Raw genomic sequence first — 16,891 nt, forward strand, 5'->3', positions numbered from 1 at the left:
CCATGAGCCAAATCTTGAGTTTTGGCTCCCTAGAAGCATGAAAATGACGATAACGATGCTCATTTTATCTCCAAAAGTGATGATCCACCTCTGAGAGTCAAAATTAGTTGAAAGATGAACATTTTCAAAACGGACCATTTTGGTCATCTCAGAGCAATTTCATCAGGTCGCGGGTCATCGATCGTTTTGCATGAAAAATTGAACGTTCTCGCATGAACAATAATTTACTCTAAATGTTGTTTATATCTCTTCCCGCAGTGAATAAACACGCTTTAAGCCCTCGAAGTGAGCATTTGTGTCCTTTTAAGTCACTTTTAACCATAAGCCAAATCTTGAGTTTTGGCTCCCTAGAAGCATGACAATGACTATAACGATGCTCATTTTATCTCCAAAAGTGATGATCCACCTCTGAGAGTCAAAATTAGTTGAAAGATGAAAATTTTCAAAACGGAACATTTTGGTCATCTCAGAGTCATTTCATCAGGTCGCGGGTCATCGATCGTTTTGCATGAAAAATTGAACGTTCTCGCATGAACATTAATTCACTCTAACTATTGTTTATATCTCTTCCCGCAGTGAATAAACACGTTTTAAGCCCTCGAAGTGAGCATTTTGGGCCTTTTCAGTCACTTTTAACCATGAGCCAAATCTTGAGTTTTGGCTCCCTAGAAGCATGAAAATGGCGATAACGATGCTCATTTTATCTCCAAAAGTGATGATCCACCTCTGAGAGTCAAAATTAGTTGAAAGATGAAAATTTTCAAAACGGACCATTTTGGTCATCTCAGAGCAATTTCATCAGGTCGCGGGTCATCGATCGTTTTGCATGAAAAATTGAACGTTCTCGCATGAACAATAATTTACTCTAAATGTTGTTTATATCTCTTCCTGCAGTGTATAAACACGTTTTAAGCCCTCGAAGTGAGCATTTGGGTCCTGTTAAGTCACTTTTAACCATAAGCCAAATCTTGAGTTTTGGCTCCCTAGAAGCATGAAAATGACGATAACGATGCTCATTTTATCTCCAATAGTGATGATCCACCTCTGAGAGTCAAAATTAGTTGAAAGATGAACATTTTCAAAACGGACCATTTTGGTCATCTCAGAGCAATTTCATCAGGTCGCGGGTCATCGATCGTTTTGCATGAAAAATTGAACGTTCTCGCATGAACAATAATTTACTCTAAATGTTGTTTATATCTCTTCCCGCAGTGAATAAACACGCTTTAAGCCCTCGAAGTGAGCATTTGGGTCCTTTTAAGTCACTTTTAACCATAAGCCAAATCTTGAGTTTTGGCTCCCTAGAAGCATGAAAATGACGATAACGATGCTCATTTTATCTCCAAAAGTGATGATCCACCTCTGAGAGTCAAAATTAGTTGAAAGATGAAAATTTTCAAAACGGAACATTTTGGTCATCTCAGAGTCATTTCATCAGGTCGCGGGTCATCGATCGTTTTGCATGAAAAATTGAACGTTCTCGCATGAACATTAATTCACTCTAAATATTGTTTATATCTCTTTCCGCAGTGAATAAACACGTTTTAAGCCCTCAAAGTGAGCATTTGGGTCCTTTTAAGTCACTTTTAACCATAAGCCAAATCTTGAGTTTTGGCTCCCTAGAAGCATGAAAATGACGATAACGATGCTCATTTTATCTCCAAAAGTGATGATCAACCTCTGAGAGTCAAAATTATTTGAAAGATGAAAATTTTCAAAACGGACCATTTTGGTCATCTCAGAGCAATTTCATCAGGTCGCGGGTCATCGATCGTTTTGCATGAAAAATTGAACGTTCTCGCATGAACAATAATTTACTCTAAATGTTGTTTATATCTCTTCCTGCAGTGAATAAACACGTTTTAAGCCCTCAAAGTGAGCATTTGGGTCCTTTTAAGTCACTTTTAACCATAAGCCAAATCTTGAGTTTTGGCTCCCTAGAAGCATGAAAATGACTATAACGATGCTCATTTTATCTCCAAAAGTGATGATCCACCTCTGAGAGTCAAAATTAGTTGAAAGATGAAAATTTTCAAAACGGAACATTTTGGTCATCTCAGAGTCATTTCATCAGGTCGCGGGTCATCGATCGTTTTGCATGAAAAATTGAACGTTCTCGCATGAACATTAATTCACTCTAACTATTGTTTATATCTCTTCCCGCAGTGAATAAACACGTTTTAAGCCCTCGAAGTGAGCATTTTGGGCCTTTTCAGTCACTTTTAACCATGAGCCAAATCTTGAGTTTTGGCTCCCTAGAAGCATGAAAATGGCGATAACGATGCTCATTTTATCTCCAAAAGTGATGATCCACCTCTGAGAGTCAAAATTAGTTGAAAGATGAAAATTTTCAAAACGGACCATTTTGGTCATCTCAGAGCAATTTCATCAGGTCGCGGGTCATCGATCGTTTTGCATGAAAAATTGAACGTTCTCGCATGAACAATAATTCACTCTAACTATTGTTTATATCTCGTCCGGCAGTGAATAAACACGTTTTAAGCCCTCGAAGTGAGCATTTTGGGCCTTTTAAGTCACTTTTAACCATGAGCCAAATCTTGAGTTTTGGCTCCCTAGAAGCATGAAAATGACTATAACGATGCTCATTTTATCTCCAAAAGTGATGATCCACCTCTGAGAGTCAAAATTAGTTGAAAGATGAACATTTTCAAAACGGACCATTTTGGTCATCTCAGAGCAATTTCATCAGGTCGCGGGTCATCGATCGTTTTGCATGAAAAATTGAACGTTCTCGCATGAACAATAATTTACTCTAAATGTTGTTTATATCTCTTCCTGCAGTGAATAAACACGTTTTAAGCCCTCGAAGTGAGCATTTGGGTCCTGTTAAGTCACTTTTAACCATAAGCCAAATCTTGAGTTTTGGCTCCCTAGAAGCATGAAAATGACGATAACGATGCTCATTTTATCTCCAAAAGTGATGATCCACCTCTGAGAGTCAAAATTAGTTGAAAGATGAACATTTTCAAAACGGACCATTTTGGTCATCTCAGAGCAATTTCATCAGGTTGGTCATCGATCGTTTTGCATGAAAAATTGAACGTTCTCGCATGAACAATAATTTACTCTAAATGTTGTTTATATCTCTTCCCGCAGTGAATAAACACGCTTTAAGCCCTCGAAGTGAGCATTTGGGTCCTTTTAAGTCACTTTTAACCATAAGCCAAATCTTGAGTTTTGGCTCCCTAGAAGCATGAAAATGACGATAACGATGCTCATTTTATCTCCAAAAGTGATGATCCACCTCTGAGAGTCAAAATTAGTTGAAAGATGAAAATTTTCAAGACGGAACATTTTGGTCATCTCAGAGTCATTTCATCAGGTCGCGGGTCATCGATCGTTTTGCATGAAAAATTGAACGTTCTCGCATGAACATTAATTCACTCTAAATATTGTTTATGTCTCTTTCCGCAGTGAATAAACACGTTTTAAGCCCTCAAAGTGAGCATTTGGGTCCTTTTAAGTCACTTTTAACCATAAGCCAAATCTTGAGTTTTGGCTCCCTAGAAGCATGAAAATGACGATAACGATGCTCATTTTATCTCCAAAAGTGATGATCAACCTCTGAGAGTCAAAATTAGTTGAAAGATGAACATTTTCAAAACGGACCATTTTGGTCATCTCAGAGTAATTTCATCAGGTCGCGGGTCATCGATCGTTTTGCATGAAAAATTGAACGTTCTCGCATGAACAATAATTTACTCTAAATGTTGTTTATATCTCTTCCTGCAGTGAATAAACAAGTTTTAAGCCCTCGAAGTGAGCATTTCGGGCCTTTTAAGTCACTTTTAACCATGAGCCAAATCTTGAGTTTTGGCTCCCTAGAAGCATGAAAATGACGATAACGATGCTCATTTTATCTCCAAAAGTGATGATCCACCTCTGAGAGTCAAAATTAGTTGAAAGATGAACATTTTCAAAACGGACCATTTTGGTCATCTCAGAGCAATTTCATCAGGTCGCGGGTCATCGATCGTTTTGCATGAAAAATTGAACGTTCTCGCATGAACAATAATTTACTCTAAATGTTGTTTATATCTCTTCCCGCAGTGAATAAACACGCTTTAAGCCCTCGAAGTGAGCATTTGTGTCCTTTTAAGTCACTTTTAACCATAAGCCAAATCTTGAGTTTTGGCTCCCTAGAAGCATGACAATGACTATAACGATGCTCATTTTATCTCCAAAAGTGATGATCCACCTCTGAGAGTCAAAATTAGTTGAAAGATGAAAATTTTCAAAACGGAACATTTTGGTCATCTCAGAGTCATTTCATCAGGTCGCGGGTCATCGATCGTTTTGCATGAAAAATTGAACGTTCTCGCATGAACATTAATTCACTCTAACTATTGTTTATATCTCTTCCCGCAGTGAATAAACACGTTTTAAGCCCTCGAAGTGAGCATTTTGGGCCTTTTCAGTCACTTTTAACCATGAGCCAAATCTTGAGTTTTGGCTCCCTAGAAGCATGAAAATGGCGATAACGATGCTCATTTTATCTCCAAAAGTGATGATCCACCTCTGAGAGTCAAAATTAGTTGAAAGATGAAAATTTTCAAAACGGACCATTTTGGTCATCTCAGAGCAATTTCATCAGGTCGCGGGTCATCGATCGTTTTGCATGAAAAATTGAACGTTCTCGCATGAACAATAATTTACTCTAAATGTTGTTTATATCTCTTCCTGCAGTGTATAAACACGTTTTAAGCCCTCGAAGTGAGCATTTGGGTCCTGTTAAGTCACTTTTAACCATAAGCCAAATCTTGAGTTTTGGCTCCCTAGAAGCATGAAAATGACGATAACGATGCTCATTTTATCTCCAATAGTGATGATCCACCTCTGAGAGTCAAAATTAGTTGAAAGATGAACATTTTCAAAACGGACCATTTTGGTCATCTCAGAGCAATTTCATCAGGTCGCGGGTCATCGATCGTTTTGCATGAAAAATTGAACGTTCTCGCATGAACAATAATTTACTCTAAATGTTGTTTATATCTCTTCCCGCAGTGAATAAACACGCTTTAAGCCCTCGAAGTGAGCATTTGGGTCCTTTTAAGTCACTTTTAACCATAAGCCAAATCTTGAGTTTTGGCTCCCTAGAAGCATGAAAATGACGATAACGATGCTCATTTTATCTCCAAAAGTGATGATCCACCTCTGAGAGTCAAAATTAGTTGAAAGATGAAAATTTTCAAAACGGAACATTTTGGTCATCTCAGAGTCATTTCATCAGGTCGCGGGTCATCGATCGTTTTGCATGAAAAATTGAACGTTCTCGCATGAACATTAATTCACTCTAAATATTGTTTATATCTCTTTCCGCAGTGAATAAACACGTTTTAAGCCCTCAAAGTGAGCATTTGGGTCCTTTTAAGTCACTTTTAACCATAAGCCAAATCTTGAGTTTTGGCTCCCTAGAAGCATGAAAATGACGATAACGATGCTCATTTTATCTCCAAAAGTGATGATCAACCTCTGAGAGTCAAAATTATTTGAAAGATGAAAATTTTCAAAACGGACCATTTTGGTCATCTCAGAGCAATTTCATCAGGTCGCGGGTCATCGATCGTTTTGCATGAAAAATTGAACGTTCTCGCATGAACAATAATTTACTCTAAATGTTGTTTATATCTCTTCCTGCAGTGAATAAACACGTTTTAAGCCCTCAAAGTGAGCATTTGGGTCCTTTTAAGTCACTTTTAACCATAAGCCAAATCTTGAGTTTTGGCTCCCTAGAAGCATGAAAATGACTATAACGATGCTCATTTTATCTCCAAAAGTGATGATCCACCTCTGAGAGTCAAAATTAGTTGAAAGATGAAAATTTTCAAAACGGAACATTTTGGTCATCTCAGAGTCATTTCATCAGGTCGCGGGTCATCGATCGTTTTGCATGAAAAATTGAACGTTCTCGCATGAACATTAATTCACTCTAACTATTGTTTATATCTCTTCCCGCAGTGAATAAACACGTTTTAAGCCCTCGAAGTGAGCATTTTGGGCCTTTTCAGTCACTTTTAACCATGAGCCAAATCTTGAGTTTTGGCTCCCTAGAAGCATGAAAATGGCGATAACGATGCTCATTTTATCTCCAAAAGTGATGATCCACCTCTGAGAGTCAAAATTAGTTGAAAGATGAAAATTTTCAAAACGGACCATTTTGGTCATCTCAGAGCAATTTCATCAGGTCGCGGGTCATCGATCGTTTTGCATGAAAAATTGAACGTTCTCGCATGAACAATAATTCACTCTAACTATTGTTTATATCTCGTCCGGCAGTGAATAAACACGTTTTAAGCCCTCGAAGTGAGCATTTTGGGCCTTTTAAGTCACTTTTAACCATGAGCCAAATCTTGAGTTTTGGCTCCCTAGAAGCATGAAAATGACTATAACGATGCTCATTTTATCTCCAAAAGTGATGATCCACCTCTGAGAGTCAAAATTAGTTGAAAGATGAACATTTTCAAAACGGACCATTTTGGTCATCTCAGAGCAATTTCATCAGGTCGCGGGTCATCGATCGTTTTGCATGAAAAATTGAACGTTCTCGCATGAACAATAATTTACTCTAAATGTTGTTTATATCTCTTCCTGCAGTGAATAAACACGTTTTAAGCCCTCGAAGTGAGCATTTGGGTCCTGTTAAGTCACTTTTAACCATAAGCCAAATCTTGAGTTTTGGCTCCCTAGAAGCATGAAAATGACGATAACGATGCTCATTTTATCTCCAAAAGTGATGATCCACCTCTGAGAGTCAAAATTAGTTGAAAGATGAACATTTTCAAAACGGACCATTTTGGTCATCTCAGAGCAATTTCATCAGGTTGGTCATCGATCGTTTTGCATGAAAAATTGAACGTTCTCGCATGAACAATAATTTACTCTAAATGTTGTTTATATCTCTTCCCGCAGTGAATAAACACGCTTTAAGCCCTCGAAGTGAGCATTTGGGTCCTTTTAAGTCACTTTTAACCATAAGCCAAATCTTGAGTTTTGGCTCCCTAGAAGCATGAAAATGACGATAACGATGCTCATTTTATCTCCAAAAGTGATGATCCACCTCTGAGAGTCAAAATTAGTTGAAAGATGAAAATTTTCAAGACGGAACATTTTGGTCATCTCAGAGTCATTTCATCAGGTCGCGGGTCATCGATCGTTTTGCATGAAAAATTGAACGTTCTCGCATGAACATTAATTCACTCTAAATATTGTTTATGTCTCTTTCCGCAGTGAATAAACACGTTTTAAGCCCTCAAAGTGAGCATTTGGGTCCTTTTAAGTCACTTTTAACCATAAGCCAAATCTTGAGTTTTGGCTCCCTAGAAGCATGAAAATGACGATAACGATGCTCATTTTATCTCCAAAAGTGATGATCAACCTCTGAGAGTCAAAATTAGTTGAAAGATGAACATTTTCAAAACGGACCATTTTGGTCATCTCAGAGTAATTTCATCAGGTCGCGGGTCATCGATCGTTTTGCATGAAAAATTGAACGTTCTCGCATGAACAATAATTTACTCTAAATGTTGTTTATATCTCTTCCTGCAGTGAATAAACAAGTTTTAAGCCCTCGAAGTGAGCATTTCGGGCCTTTTAAGTCACTTTTAACCATGAGCCAAATCTTGAGTTTTGGCTCCCTAGAAGCATGAAAATGACGATAACGATGCTCATTTTATCTCCAAAAGTGATGATCCACCTCTGAGAGTCAAAATTAGTTGAAAGATGAACATTTTCAAAACGGACCATTTTGGTCATCTCAGAGCAATTTCATCAGGTCGCGGGTCATCGATCGTTTTGCATGAAAAATTGAACGTTCTCGCATGAACAATAATTTACTCTAAATGTTGTTTATATCTCTTCCCGCAGTGAATAAACACGCTTTAAGCCCTCGAAGTGAGCATTTGTGTCCTTTTAAGTCACTTTTAACCATAAGCCAAATCTTGAGTTTTGGCTCCCTAGAAGCATGACAATGACTATAACGATGCTCATTTTATCTCCAAAAGTGATGATCCACCTCTGAGAGTCAAAATTAGTTGAAAGATGAAAATTTTCAAAACGGAACATTTTGGTCATCTCAGAGTCATTTCATCAGGTCGCGGGTCATCGATCGTTTTGCATGAAAAATTGAACGTTCTCGCATGAACATTAATTCACTCTAACTATTGTTTATATCTCTTCCCGCAGTGAATAAACACGTTTTAAGCCCTCGAAGTGAGCATTTTGGGCCTTTTCAGTCACTTTTAACCATGAGCCAAATCTTGAGTTTTGGCTCCCTAGAAGCATGAAAATGGCGATAACGATGCTCATTTTATCTCCAAAAGTGATGATCCACCTCTGAGAGTCAAAATTAGTTGAAAGATGAAAATTTTCAAAACGGACCATTTTGGTCATCTCAGAGCAATTTCATCAGGTCGCGGGTCATCGATCGTTTTGCATGAAAAATTGAACGTTCTCGCATGAACAATAATTTACTCTAAATGTTGTTTATATCTCTTCCTGCAGTGTATAAACACGTTTTAAGCCCTCGAAGTGAGCATTTGGGTCCTGTTAAGTCACTTTTAACCATAAGCCAAATCTTGAGTTTTGGCTCCCTAGAAGCATGAAAATGACGATAACGATGCTCATTTTATCTCCAATAGTGATGATCCACCTCTGAGAGTCAAAATTAGTTGAAAGATGAACATTTTCAAAACGGACCATTTTGGTCATCTCAGAGCAATTTCATCAGGTCGCGGGTCATCGATCGTTTTGCATGAAAAATTGAACGTTCTCGCATGAACAATAATTTACTCTAAATGTTGTTTATATCTCTTCCCGCAGTGAATAAACACGCTTTAAGCCCTCGAAGTGAGCATTTGGGTCCTTTTAAGTCACTTTTAACCATAAGCCAAATCTTGAGTTTTGGCTCCCTAGAAGCATGAAAATGACGATAACGATGCTCATTTTATCTCCAATAGTGATGATCCACCTCTGAGAGTCAAAATTAGTTGAAAGATGAACATTTTCAAAACGGACCATTTTGGTCATCTCAGAGCAATTTCATCAGGTCGCGGGTCATCGATCGTTTTGCATGAAAAATTGAACGTTCTCGCATGAACAATAATTTACTCTAAATGTTGTTTATATCTCTTCCCGCAGTGAATAAACACGCTTTAAGCCCTCGAAGTGAGCATTTGGGTCCTTTTAAGTCACTTTTAACCATAAGCCAAATCTTGAGTTTTGGCTCCCTAGAAGCATGAAAATGACGATAACGATGCTCATTTTATCTCCAAAAGTGATGATCCACCTCTGAGAGTCAAAATTAGTTGAAAGATGAAAATTTTCAAGACGGAACATTTTGGTCATCTCAGAGTCATTTCATCAGGTCGCGGGTCATCGATCGTTTTGCATGAAAAATTGAACGTTCTCGCATGAACATTAATTCACTCTAAATATTGTTTATGTCTCTTTCCGCAGTGAATAAACACGTTTTAAGCCCTCAAAGTGAGCATTTGGGTCCTTTTAAGTCACTTTTAACCATAAGCCAAATCTTGAGTTTTGGCTCCCTAGAAGCATGAAAATGACGATAACGATGCTCATTTTATCTCCAAAAGTGATGATCAACCTCTGAGAGTCAAAATTAGTTGAAAGATGAAAATTTTCAAAACGGACCATTTTGGTCATCTCAGAGTAATTTCATCAGGTCGCGGGTCATCGATCGTTTTGCATGAAAAATTGAACGTTCTCGCATGAACAATAATTTACTCTAAATGTTGTTTATATCTCTTCCTGCAATGAATAAACAAGTTTGAAGCCCTCGAAGTGAGCATTTGTGTCCTTTTAAGTCACTTTTAACCATAAGCCAAATCTTGAGTTTTGGCTCCCTAGAAGCATGAAAATGACGATAACGATGCTCATTTTATCTCCAAAAGTGATGATCCACCTCTGAGAGTCAAAATTAGTTGAAAGATGAAAATTTTCAAAACGGAACATTTTGGTCATCTCAGAGTCATTTCATCAGGTCGCGGGTCATCGATCGTTTTGCATGAAAAATTGAACGTTCTCGCATGAACATTAATTCACTCTAAATATTGTTTATATCTCTTTCCGCAGTGAATAAACACGTTTTAAGCCCTCAAAGTGAGCATTTGGGTCCTTTTAAGTCACTTTTAACCATAAGCCAAATCTTGAGTTTTGGCTCCCTAGAAGCATGAAAATGACGATAACGATGCTCATTTTATCTCCAAAAGTGATGATCAACCTCTGAGAGTCAAAATTATTTGAAAGATGAAAATTTTCAAAACGGACCATTTTGGTCATCTCAGAGCAATTTCATCAGGTCGCGGGTCATCGATCGTTTTGCATGAAAAATTGAACGTTCTCGCATGAACAATAATTTACTCTAAATGTTGTTTATATCTCTTCCTGCAGTGAATAAACACGTTTTAAGCCCTCAAAGTGAGCATTTGGGTCCTTTTAAGTCACTTTTAACCATAAGCCAAATCTTGAGTTTTGGCTCCCTAGAAGCATGAAAATGACTATAACGATGCTCATTTTATCTCCAAAAGTGATGATCCACCTCTGAGAGTCAAAATTAGTTGAAAGATGAAAATTTTCAAAACGGAACATTTTGGTCATCTCAGAGTCATTTCATCAGGTCGCGGGTCATCGATCGTTTTGCATGAAAAATTGAACGTTCTCGCATGAACATTAATTCACTCTAACTATTGTTTATATCTCTTCCCGCAGTGAATAAACACGTTTTAAGCCCTCGAAGTGAGCATTTTGGGCCTTTTCAGTCACTTTTAACCATGAGCCAAATCTTGAGTTTTGGCTCCCTAGAAGCATGAAAATGGCGATAACGATGCTCATTTTATCTCCAAAAGTGATGATCCACCTCTGAGAGTCAAAATTAGTTGAAAGATGAAAATTTTCAAAACGGACCATTTTGGTCATCTCAGAGCAATTTCATCAGGTCGCGGGTCATCGATCGTTTTGCATGAAAAATTGAACGTTCTCGCATGAACAATAATTCACTCTAACTATTGTTTATATCTCGTCCGGCAGTGAATAAACACGTTTTAAGCCCTCGAAGTGAGCATTTTGGGCCTTTTAAGTCACTTTTAACCATGAGCCAAATCTTGAGTTTTGGCTCCCTAGAAGCATGAAAATGACTATAACGATGCTCATTTTATCTCCAAAAGTGATGATCCACCTCTGAGAGTCAAAATTAGTTGAAAGATGAACATTTTCAAAACGTAACATTTTGGTCATCTCAGAGCAATTTCATCAGGTCGCGGGTCATCGATCGTTTTGAATGAAAAATTGAACGTTCTCGCATGAACAATAATTTACTCTAAATGTTGTTTATATCTCTTCCCGCAGTGAATAAACACGCTTTAAGCCCTCGAAGTGAGCATTTGGGTCCTTTTAAGTCACTTTTAACCATAAGCCAAATCTTGAGTTTTGGCTCCCTAGAAGCATGAAAATGACGATAACGATGCTCATTTTATCTCCAAAAGTGATGATCCACCTCTGAGAGTCAAAATTAGTTGAAAGATGAAAATTTTCAAAACGGAACATTTTGGTAATCTCAGAGTCATTTCATCAGGTCGCGGGTCATCGATCGTTTTGCATGAAAAATTGAACGTTCTCGCATGAACATTAATTCACTCTAACTATTGTTTATATCTCTTCCCGCAGTGAATAAACACGTTTTAAGCCCTCGAAGTGAGCATTTGGGTCCTTTTAAGTCACTTTTAACCATAAGCCAAATCTTGAGTTTTGGCTCCCTAGAAGCATGAAAATGACGATAACGATGCTCATTTTATCTCCAAAAGTGATGATCCACCTCTGAGAGTCAAAATTAGTTGAAAGATGAACTTTTTCAAAACGGAACATTTTGGTCATCTCAGAGTCATTTCATCAGGTCGCGGGTCATCGATCGTTTTGCATGAAATATTGAACGTTCTCGCATGAACATTAATTCACTCTAAATATTGTTTATATCTCTTTCCGCAGTGAATAAACACGTTTTAAGCCCTCAAAGTGAGCATTTGGGTCCTTTTAAGTCACTTTTAACCATAAGCCAAATCTTGTGTTTTGGCTCCCTAGAAGCATTAAAATGACGATAATGATGCTCATTTTCTCTCCAAAAGTGAGATCAACCTCTGAGAGTCAAAATTAGTTGAAAGATGAAAATTTTCAAAACGGACCATTTTGGTCATCTCAGAGCAATTTCATCAGGTCGCGGGTCATCGATCGTTTTGCATGAAAAATTGAACGTTCTCGCATGAACAATAATTTACTCTAAATGTTGTTTATATCTCTTCCCGCAGTGAATAAACACGTTTTAAGCCCTCCAAGTGAGCATTTGTGTCCTTTTAAGTCACTTTTAACCATAAGCCAAATCTTGAGTTTTGGCTCCCTAGAAGCATGAAAATGACGATAACGATGCTCATTTTATCTCCAAAAGTGATGATCCACCTCTGAGAGTCAAAATTAGTTGAAAGATGAAAATTTTCAAAACGGAACATTTTGGTAATCTCAGAGTCATTTCATCAGGTCGCGGGTCATCGATCGTTTTGCATGAAAAATTGAACGTTCTCGCATGAACATTAATTCACTCTAACTATTGTTTATATCTCTTCCCGCAGTGAATAAACACGTTTTAAGCCCTCAAAGTGAGCATTTGGGTCCTTTTAAGTCACTTTTAACCATAAGCCAAATCTTGAGTTTTGGCTCCCTAGAAGCATGAAAATGACGATAACGATGCTCATTTTATCTCCAAAAGTGATGATCCACCTCTGAGAGTCAAAATTAGTTGAAAGATGAACTTTTTCAAAACGGAACATTTTGGTCATCTCAGAGTCATTTCATCAGGTCGCGGGTCATCGATCGTTTTGCATGAAAAATTGAACGTTCTCGCATGAACATTAATTCACTCTAAATATTGTTTATATCTCTTTCCGCAGTGAATAAACACGTTTTAAGCCCTCAAAGTGAGCATTTGGGTCCTTTTAAGTCACTTTTAACCATAAGCCAAATCTTGAGTTTTGGCTCCCTAGAAGCATGAAAATGACGATAACGATGCTCATTTTATCCCCAAAAGTGATGATCCACCTCTGAGAGTCAAAATTAGTTGAAAGATGAACTTTTTCAAAACGGAACATTTTGGTCATCTCAGAGCAATTTCATCAGGTCGCGGGTCATCGATCGTTTTGCATGAAAAATTAAACGTTCTCGCATGAACAATAATTTACTCTAAATGTTGTTTATATCTCTTCCCGCAGTGAATAAACACGTTTTAAGCCCTCGAAGTGAGCATTTGGGTCCTTTTAAGTCACTTTTAACCATAAGCCAAATCTTGAGTTGTGGCTCCCTAGAAGCATGAAAATGACGATAACGATGCTCATTTTAGCTCCAAAAGTGATGATCCACCTCTGAGAGTCAAAATTAGTTGAAAGATGAACTTTTTCAAAACGGAACATTTTGGTCATCTCAGAGTCATTTCATCAGGTCGCGGGTCATCGATCGTTTTGCATGAAAAATTGAACGTTCTCGCATGAACATTAATTCACTCTAAATATTGTTTACATCTCTTTCCGCAGTGAATAAACACGTTTTAAGCCCTCAAAGTGAGCATTTGGGTCCTTTTAAGTCACTTTTAACCATAAGCCAAATCTTGAGTTTTGGCTCCCTAGAAGCATGAAAATGACGATAACGATGCTCATTTTATCTCCAAAAGTGATGATCCACCTCTGAGAGTCAAAATTAGTTGAAAGATGAACTTTTTCAAAACGGAACATTTTGGTCATCTCAGAGTCATTTCATCAGGTCGCGGGTCATCGATCGTTTTGCATGAAAAATTGAACGTTCTCGCATGAACATTAATTCACTCTAAATATTGTTTATATCTCTTTCCGCAGTGAATAAACACGTTTTAAGCCCTCAAAGTGAGCATTTGGGTCCTTTTAAGTCACTTTTAACCATAAGCCAAATCTTGTGTTTTGGCTCCCTAGAAGCATGAAAATGACGATAATGATGCTCATTTTATCTCCAAAAGTGATGATCAACCTCTGAGAGTCAAAATTAGTTGAAAGATGAAAATTTTCAAAACGGACCATTTTGGTCATCTCAGAGCAATTTCATCAGGTCGCGGGTCATCGATCGTTTTGCATGAAAAATTGAACGTTCTCGCATGAACATTAATTCACTCTAAATATTGTTTATATCTCTTTCCGCAGTGAATAAACACGTTTTAAGCCCTCAAAGTGAGCATTTGGGTCCTTTTAAGTCACTTTTAACCATAAGCCAAATCTTGAGTTTTGGCTCCCTAGAAGCATGAAAATGACGATAACGATGCTCATTTTATCTCCAATAGTGATGATCCACCTCTGAGAGTCAAAATTAGTTGAAAGATGAACATTTTCAAAACGGACCATTTTGGTCATCTCAGAGCAATTTCATCAGGTCGCGGGTCATCGATTGTTTTGCATGAAAAATTGAACGTTCTCGCATGAACATTAATTCACTCTAACTATTGTTTATATCTCTTCCGGCAGTGAATAAACACGTTTTAAGCCCTCGAAGTGAGCATTTTGGGCCTTTTAAGTCACTTTTAACCATGAGCCAAATCTTGAGTTTTGGCTCCCTAGAAGCATGAAAATGACGATAACGATGCTCATTTTATCTCCAAAAGTGATGATCAACCTCTGAGAGTCAAAATTAGTTGAAAGATGAACATTTTCAAAACGTAACATTTTGGTCATCTCAGAGCAATTTCATCAGGTCGCGGGTCATCGATCGTTTTGCATGAAAAATTGAACGTTCTCGCATGAACAATAATTTACTCAAAATGTTGTTTATATCTCTTCCCGCAGTGAATAAACACGTTTTAAGCCCTCCAAGTGAGCATTTGGGTCCTTTTAAGTCACTTTTAACCATAAGCCAAATCTTGAGTTTTGGCTCCCTAGAAGCATGAAAATGACGATAACGATGCTCATTTTATCTCCAAAAGTGATGATCCACCTCTGAGAGTCAAAATTAGTTGAAAGATGAACTTTTTCAAAACGGAACATTTTGGTCATCTCAGAGTCATTTCATCAGGTCGCGGGTCATCGATCGTTTTGCATGAAAAATTGAACGTTCTCGCATGAACATTAATTCACTCTAAATATTGTTTATATCTCTTTCCGCAGTGAATAAACACGTTTTAAGCCCTCAAAGTGAGCATTTGGGTCCTTTTAAGTCACTTTTAACCATAAGCCAAATCTTGTGTTTTGGCTCCCTAGAAGCATGAAAATGACGATAATGATGCTCATTTTATCTCCAAAAGTGATGATCAACCTCTGAGAGTCAAAATTAGTTGAAAGATTAAAATTTTCAAAACGGACCATTTTGGTCATCTCAGAGCAATTTCATCAGGTCGCGGGTCATCGATCGTTTTGCATGAAAAATTAAACGTTCTCGCATGAACAATAATTTACTCTAAATGTTGTTTATATCTCTTCCCGCAGTGAATAAACACGTTTTAAGCCCTCAAAGTGAGCATTTGGGTCCTTTTATGTCACTTTTAACCATAAGCCAAATCTTGAGTTTTGGCTCCCTAGAAGCATGAAAATGACGATAACGATGCTCATTTTATCTCCAAAAGTGATGATCCACCTCTGAGAGTCAAAATTAGTTGAAAGATGAACTTTTTCAAAACGGAACATTTTGGTCATCTCAGAGTCATTTCATCAGGTCGCGGGTCATCGATCGTTTTGCATGAAAAATTGAACGTTCTCGCATGAACATTAATTCACTCTAAATATTGTTTATATCTCTTTCCGCGGTGAATAAACACGTTTTAAGCCCTCAAAGTGAGCATTTGGGTCCTTTTAAGTCACTTTTAACCATAAGCCAAATCTTGAGTTTTGGCTCCCTAGAAGCATGAAAATGACGATAACGATGCTCATTTTATCTCCAAAAGTGATGATCAACCTCTGAGAGTCAAAATTAGTTGAAAGACGAAAAATTTCAAAACGGACCATTTTGGTCATCTCAGAGCAATTTCATCAGGTCGCGGGTCATCGATCGTTTTGCATGAAAAATTGAACGTTCTCGCATGAACAATAATTTACTCTAAATGTTGTTTATATCTCTTCCTGCAGTGAATTAACACGTTTTAAGCCCTCGAAGTGAGCATTTGGGTCCTTTTAATTCACTTTTAACCATAAGCCAAATCTTGAGTTTTGGCTCCCTAGAAGCATGAAAATGACTATAACGATGCTCATTTTATCTCCAAAAGTGATGATCCACCTCTGAGAGTCAAAATTAGTTGAAAGATGAAAATTTTCAAAACGGAACATTTTGGTAATCTCAGAGTCATTTCATCAATTCGCGGGTCATCGATCGTTTTGCATGAAAAATTGAACGTTCTCGCATGAACATTAATTCACTCTAACTATTGTTTATATCTCTTCCGGCAGTGAATAAACACGTTTTAAGCCCTCGAAGTGAGCATTTTGGGCCTTTTAAGTCACTTTTAAGCATGAGCCAAATCTTGAGTTTTGGCTCCCTAGAAGCATGAAAATGACAATAACGATGCTCATTTTATCTCCAAAAGTGATGATCAACCTCTGAGAGTCAAAATTAGTTGAAAGATGAACCTTTTCAAAACGTAACATTTTGGTCATCTCAGAGCAATTTCATCAGGTCGCGGGTCATCGATCGTTTTGAATGAAAAATTTAACGTTCTCGCATGAACAATAATTTACTCTAAATGTTGTTTATATATCTTCCCGCAGTGAATAAACACGCTTTAAGCCCTCGAAGTGAGCATTTGGGTCCTTTTAAGTCACTTTTAACCATAAGCCAAATCTTGAGTTTTGGCTCCCTAGAAGCATGAAAA

This window comes from Lissotriton helveticus, chromosome 8 (genome assembly GCF_964261635.1).
Source record: "Lissotriton helveticus chromosome 8, aLisHel1.1, whole genome shotgun sequence".
In the NCBI taxonomy this organism is placed as follows: Eukaryota; Metazoa; Chordata; class Amphibia; order Caudata; family Salamandridae; genus Lissotriton; species Lissotriton helveticus.